The following is a 6,471-nucleotide window of genomic DNA, read 5'->3' on the forward strand; positions in this document are numbered from 1 at the left end:
TTTTTGGAAGGTTGTAGAGTCTTGATAGGGAGAACATTGACATTGTGCTAGGTCACTGGCAGTGGGCCTTGAGGCTTTATAGCTTGACTACCTCTTGTCTACCCCATGCCTCCTCTCTGCTTCTGGCTGCTCATGTGAACAGCTTCCTTACATTATTGCTGTAATGCCTTCCTTTACATAAAGGACAGTATTCTTTCTTAAATCACAAGCCAAAGTAATCCACCCTTTTTTAATTTCTCTTTTTATTGGGTAATTTTTATTTACCTTTCAAATGTTTTCCTCTTTCCCCCACTCAACCACTGACCTCTTCCCACCTTCCCACCATGACATTCCCCTACACTGGGGGTCCAGCCTTGGCAGGACCAAGGACTTCTCTAACCTTTGGTGCTCAACAAAGCCATCTTCTGCAACATATGCAGCTGGAACCATGAGTCTGTTCATGTGCACTCTTTGGATGGTGGTTTAGTCCCTGGGAGCTCTGGTTACTTGGTATTGTGGTTCTTATGGGGTTGCAAACCCCTTCAGCTCCTTCAATCATTTCTCTAACTCCTCCAATGGGGATCCCATTCTCAGATCAATGGTTGGCTGCCAGCATTTGCCTCTGTGCTTGTCATGCTCTGGCAGAGTCTCTCAGGAGACAGCTATATCAGGCTCCTGTCAGCATGCACTTCTTGGTATTAGCAATATTGTCTGGGTTTGGTGACTGCATGGAGGATGGCACTGGGGAAATTTTCCTGAACAGAACTCTAATGGCTTATGCTCTAAGATCAAGAATTGACAAATGGGACCTCATAAAATTGCAAAGCTTCTGTAAGGCAAAGGACACTATCATTAGGACAAAACAGCAACCAACAGACTGGGAAAAGATCTTTACCAATCCTATAACTGATAGAGGGCTCATATCCAAAATATACAAAGAGCTCAAGCAGTTAGACTCCAGAGAGCCAAATAACCCTATTAAAAATGGGGTATAGAGCTAAACAAAAAATTCTCGGCTGAGGAATATCAAATGGCTGAGAAGTACCTAAAGAAATGTTCAACATCCTTAGTCATCAGAGAAATGCAAATCAAAGCGAACCTGAAATTCTACCTCACACCAGTCACAATGGCTAAGATGAAAAACTCAGGTGACAGCAGATGCTGGTGAGGATGTGGAGAAAGAGGAACACTCCTCCAGTGTCGGTGGGATTGCAAACTGGTACAACCATTCTGGAAATCAGTCTGGAAGTTCCTCAGAAAATTGGACATTGCACTACCCGAGGACCCAGCTATACCTCTCCTGGGCATATACTCAAAAGATACTCCAACATGAAACAAAGACACTATGTTCATTGCAGCCTTATTTATAATAGCCAGAAGCTGTAAGAACCCAAATGTTCTTCAACAGAGTAATGGATACAGAAAATGTGGTATATCTACACAATGGAGTACTACTCCACTAGTAAAAGCAATGACTTCATGAAATTCATAGGCAAATGGATGGAATTAGAAAATATCCTGAGTGAGGTAACCCAACCACAAAAGAACACATATGATATGCACTCACTGATAAGTGTATATTAGCCCCAAAGCTAAGAATACCTAAGATACAACTTATAGATCACATGAAGTTCAAAAAGAAGGAAGACAAAAGTGTGGATGCTTCAGTACTTCTTAGAAAGGGGAGCAAAATACTCACAGGAGGAAATATGGAGGCAGAGTGTGGAGCAGAGACTGAAGGAAAGACCAATCCTCTCTTTCCTACGTGGCTTGTATTGGGTATTTTATCATAGCAATGAGAAAAGTGACCAAAACAACCAGATTGAGAGAGAGAGAGAGAGAGAGAGAGAGAGAGAGAAAGAGAGAGAAAGAAAGAAACAGAGACAGAGAGACAGAGATGGAGAGACAGAGACAGAGACAGGCATAGACAAAGACAGAGAGAGAGAGGAAGAAAAGGAAGAGGAAGAGGAAGAAGAAGAAGAAGAAGAAGAAGAAGAAGAAGAAGAAGAAGAAGGAGGAGGAGGAGGAGGAGGAGGAGGAGGAGGAGGAGGAGGAGGAGGAGGAGGAGGAGGTGGTGGTTATTGTTATATTATTCATTTTCCAAGTGGAAAAGTGACTTGTTCAGGCCCACATGGACCCATAAGCTATAATGTTGGATGCTAAGGTCAATTCTGCCCTACAGATTCTCTCATTTTTTTTATTACACCTGACTACACCTAGCATTGCGTACATAAAATACTTCAGGAACAATTTTCTATGACATCATTTAATATTCAGTTCCCGCATTGTGCCAAACTCTGTGCTGGATGAATGTGAACAAGTTGTTAATTAAACATCCCAACACATTAAGTATACAGATTATTTTGATCAACTAAAAGGTATTGTGAGATGCTATTCATGAAAAAGATAAATAAATAAATTCTCTGTTTCCAATTTATACTAGTTACTAGTTGACCCTACAACCAAGTGATCTCATCTCCCAAGCTTCAGCTTCCCATGTTTCTGTGCCAAAAGCAATAACAGAACCTAATTCATAGCTGTAAGGAATATGAAGTAGGTTACTATATATACAGTGCTTATGGTAATTATTCAATGAATGCTAGTCATTCATGTTCTACACTAACTTTCAAATAAAAGGAAACTCTCTTCAGTTCTTTCCTGAGTTCATATTCCCAGGCTGGGTTGTTGTGTATCTTTTTCTGGGGAAGCCTAAACTTTTTTCTTCACTCAAGGTAGGTGTCTTAGAGTTTTACTGATGTGAACAGATACCATGACCAATGCAGCTCTTGTAAGGACAATAGTTAGTTGGGGCTGGCTTACAGATTTAGAGGTTCAGTCCATTATCAACAAGGCAGGAGCATGGCAGTGTCTAGTCAGGTATCATGCAGGAGGAGATGAAAGTTCTACATCTTCATCTGAAGGCAGTTAAGAGAAAACTTGCTCTCACATGGTTAGGAGAAGGGTCTCATTCATTGCCCACCTCCACATTGACACACTTCCTCTAACAAGGCCACACCTTCTCCAACAAGGCCACACCTTCTCCAACAAGGCCACACCTCCTAAAAGTGCTACTCCCAGAGCCACGCATATTCAAATCACCATGGTAGGGTACCAATTATAGGCCAAATGACTATTCCAATCTAGTTTGGTGAACCCCTGAGGGTTACTAGAGTTACTAACCAGATATAACTGGCTCAAAAGCAGGTGCCCTGCTGTAAAGACTGCTCAGATAAAGCAGATGATAGAATTCTGGTGTCCCAAGCAGTGGTTTACTGTTTACATGATCAAAGATAAGGCCCTTGTGAGTTTAGTAAGTTTCATGAGCTTTCTGAGTCTTATGAGCTTCCATCCTTGAAAGAAATAACTACATATCATAGGCACACTGCATTCAGCCACTTGTTTGGGAGGCCATCAGTCTCCACCAGTAGCTACACGTCATGAAATGGGTCCTATATTTTCTAGAATTGCTTACCTACTGGTTATATTCCAGATCTTTTATATTTGAAGGTCTTCCTACACCCAACTGGTCCCGGATTGCTTCTAAGTCATCTCTCATCTTCCCTTTCATGTGAGGGAAGTGATTAGGGCCCTTTCTTGGCGGCTATGAGTACTGGATCTTTGAGTACAGCTTGACCTTTTCCTCACATGTAGACCATGCCCCATACTTGTAAGGCTACAGGATACAAGGGTCAGGATGATTGGGAGGAAAAAGTTTTGCTTCCTTATATGGATTGCTTTTGGTTCTATAACAGAGTGTATAAGAAAATGAAATTGAAGCTGCCATTATATTTTAAAAAAATCAAGACATTCAGTTATGAAACATAGAACATATAATTAACTTTATTGAGCAGAACAAAACGTTTTATAAAAACTCACTTAGACTGAATTAATATAAGGATGCTTAGCATAATGTGTATAGTTCAAATTACCGCCTACTAATCATCAAGCAGTTGGCTGGGAAAGTTGTTAGACTTTCAATCTGCAAACAAGCAGAAGAAGCAAAGGCCTATTTTTACTTTCTAATGATCACATAGAGGAATGGTTATGTGGTTCACAAGATAGAGAGAAGGCTTCTGTTCTGAGACGTGATATCCTAGGTTGGTGGCAGTGTTTTGCACACTATGTTTCATGTCTGTCTTTCAGCCACCGTCAGTTTGGCTTCTGGCCCCATGCAGCTGCTGTCTTTCCATAAGGAATCTCTCCCATGCTGTGGTGGGAATAAGTTTCCCCATCTTACCCATGCTAATCCTGATCCCAAATGATGCTCTAAAGACTGTAACTGCATGACTCAGTCTCACTAGGTGGGCTAGGCTGGCTCCCACTGTTGCTTCTGCTTGGAATGTGCTTTTTTTCTTTCTTTCTTTTGACAGCCTATGGTCCTGGAGTTCTACATGACTGTTTCCTAGAATATCAGAATCTGCCTGTTTGATCTTCACTTCTACCATCTTCATCTAAAGCTTGCCGGACTCAACAAAGACACGAGGGATTAGAAAGTTACATTTATCCAACTGAAAGGACTCATATAGCAGAGAAAGTAGAAAGGATTTGGAACCAAGTGGGTCTTCTCAACTTGGAGACTAAACACCCCGGGGATCCTCAATAAGTCTATTGCTATAAACAAGTAATAAACCTTAGTATTCTTTGACAAAATACTGTTAAGACTAGCTTAAGAAACAAAGAGGAGGGAAGCTAGAGAGTTTGCTCAGTAGTTAACAGCACAGGCTGATCTTGCAGAAAAACCAGGTTGAACTGCCAATACCATATAGCAGCTCTAATTCCGGTCCTAGGGAGCTAAAACCTTCTTCTGCTCATATATGCATGCAGGCAAAATGCTCATACATACAAGAATTAAATAAATAAATAATAACTAAAGGAAGAAATGAAGAGGAATTTGTTCCTTCTGCAATGGTCAAAGATAGACTTTGCTCATCTTCTATGTCTAAATGACATCATGAGACTTGTATCTATCTCACCCTTGTACAATGTTCCCTGATGGTGCAATGCTCAGGTGAGCTTATCTCCAGTGGATGCCTCTGTCCTTTCATAAATATTCCATTGGCTCAAAATGGTTCATACATATTCATATAAGAACTATAGTCAGCCATTAATATGATGGCTAACTTAGTCTACCCAGAGTTATTTCTGCACCTCAATTGTCATTGAGCTTGAACACATTGGACTTTTATTCAGAGATCTATTGATTCTGCAGGGTCTTCTGGGGCTACCCAAGAGAAAAGAATATTATTCAGGCTTTTTGCAAGATAGTGGCCCACTATCTTTCTTCTTCCCTCTTTTTTAAATATAATTAGTAAATGTATCACTTAGCTTCCACTGCATAACAAATATGAGAAAGCACAATGGCTCAAAATAAATGCAGCCAGCGATTCTGTGTCTTCAGTAGTAAAGCTGGACTCACCTATGGTTCATCTTGGCTGGACTCACCCTAATGATTACTAATACTAGGTGCTCAGTGAGTTTGTAGCAACCTTGATCGGAATGCCTAGAATGGCTGGGATGAATGAAGCTTCCTCTCCACATCCTGTTCACTTCTCTAGCAAGTTAGTCTGAGCTCATTCCCATGATGACCTAAGAGTTCCAAAGAACAGAAAAAGATAGCAAATTTCAATGATCAGATACTAGAAAAACATTTGTCTACTTCATATTTGGTAATATTCCATTGATGCAAACAAACAACAGGACCAAACTAAGTTTAAGGGATGGAGGCACACACTGTTTTTTGGAAGAAAAAACTTCAAAATCACAAAAACCAAAGGGTCAAAGAAAAGACTGGTATGATTTTTTTTAAAAAGAAAAAATACAAAAAAAGCCCTGTTTTTATAACCCACCAAGATAAACTTGAATGACTGTAGAAAAGTGGGTTTTGTATTTGTTTTGTCTTAACATCTCTAAGAACTTTTACTGATTGACTTTTTAAAAATTAGATTATTCTATAATCAAATTCTGGACCGCACTGTACACCCAATGTTCTTCAGCCATGTCCCCACCTTTCCTGAAATATCTATCACAGCTTGGGGTACTCAAAGTGTGAAGGCAAATTAGTGTGGTCCAGGTCGCTGACCTAATTCAGTGTGAGTCTCCAATTCATGCATACAGTAGGAGACTTGTTAATTTATAACGTGCTCCACTTTAAAAGTTCTCATCCTAACTTGATCCAGATTTTATGTTTTTTTAAAACAGAAGTCTTTGATGTATAGGCAAGAACTTCGCATCTTAAATAAATAACAGGTCAAATTCATATTTAGAGACATGGACCCAGAGCTGTGCAGTTTTATCACTAAGATCTACTTTATGCTGGTTTCTAAATTAGAACGCCTCCCAAGGAGCCTAAAGGTTCACCCTTTCCATGACTCTGAGTGGCTTTACACGTGTCTTCAGTGTGGCCTTTCACCTCTTATCCATGGCTTAGGGATGTGAACAGTTAGGGCTGTTCTAAGTACCCAAGATCCTTCCTATCTCTGAACCTTTGCCTTT

This window comes from Rattus norvegicus, chromosome 1 (genome assembly GCF_036323735.1).
Source record: "Rattus norvegicus strain BN/NHsdMcwi chromosome 1, GRCr8, whole genome shotgun sequence".
In the NCBI taxonomy this organism is placed as follows: domain Eukaryota; kingdom Metazoa; phylum Chordata; class Mammalia; order Rodentia; family Muridae; genus Rattus; species Rattus norvegicus.